This window comes from Elephantulus edwardii, unplaced genomic scaffold (genome assembly GCF_000299155.1).
Source record: "Elephantulus edwardii isolate Elephantulus edwardi_28Jun2011 unplaced genomic scaffold, EleEdw1.0 scaffold00206, whole genome shotgun sequence".
In the NCBI taxonomy this organism is placed as follows: Eukaryota; Metazoa; Chordata; class Mammalia; order Macroscelidea; family Macroscelididae; genus Elephantulus; species Elephantulus edwardii.
In genome coordinates, this window is record NW_006399956.1 from 2,505,559 (window position 1) to 2,506,883 (window position 1,325).

Here is a 1,325-nt window from a genome sequence, read left to right on the forward strand (position 1 = left end):
AGTGTTGACTGTGGAGCCAAACAAACCAAAACTGTGAACATCTCAGTCTCTTCACTATCCGTTATGGTGTTGCCAGTTGGCCCAGTGTTGAGAATCTTTGTTTACTTGATATTGGGCCTCAATCCACACTAAAGACAGCAGTCCCTGATCTTCCACAGCAAGTGCTTCAATTCCTCCTCAGTTTCAGCAAGCAGGGTTGTGTCATCTGCATAATGCAGATTGTTGATGAATCTTCCTCCAATCCTGATGCCACTTTTCTCTTCACACAGCCCAGCCTCTTGGATAATCTGTTCTGCATATCTGTTGAAAAGGTATGGATATAGGACACATCCTGGCATACATCCTTCCCAATTTTGAAACATGCAGTGTTTCCTTGCTCTATTCTGATGATTGCTTCCTGGTCCAAGTATAGGTTTTGCATTAGCATAATCAAGTGTTCTGGGATTCCCATTCTTCTCAGAGTCAACCACAGTTTTTGTGAGCCATGCAGTCAAACGCTTTTGCATATTTAGCCTCTGAAAATCCATTAGAGAGTCAGTTATGAGCTGATTCTGACTTTACTACAATGAACAAGTTGATAGTGAGACATAACCCATACTGAAGGTTGTAGGTTTGTTTTTGTTTTTGTTTTCTTTTAAATCTTCAGTAAATGTTTTAAGTCTTCTTCACCTTTTATAAGTAAGGTCATGTCATTTGCATGACCCAGACTGTTGATGAGTCTTCCTTCAGTCCTGATGCCAAATTATTTACATATTTGAATTCCTTAAATGATGAGCTGAGCTATAGATTGAATAGATATGATGAGAGTCTACAACCTTTCCTAATTTTACGTACCTTTCCTGATTTTATATCAGGGAGTACTCCTTGTTCTGTTTCTGTAGCTGCTTCTTGAATTATATGTAGGTGTGACATGAACAAAGGGAAATGATCTGGGATTCCCAGTCTCCTCAGTGTTAGCCTTAATTTATCATGATCCATACACTGAAATGGCTTGACATAGTCAATAAAAGGCAAATGTACTTATTTTTTGTATTCCCTATTTTCATGCACTATTAATCTCCCTTCTGGCAGTTTCCTGTCCATGTATTGTTCCAGCCATTTTTAATAATCATCAGCAAGATTTTAGTTGTAGTACTCATTATATTGTTCCATAATTTTAACATTGCCTTGCATCTCCTTTTTTTGGAATAGAAAACATAAATAATTATTAACTCGTCAACTTCTCTTGATGAACTACACAGAATGAGATTCCTAATATCTATTAAAAGAGTTCAACGACGACATAGAGCTACACGGGCCTAGTAGAAAGAAAGTTATGCTACTAA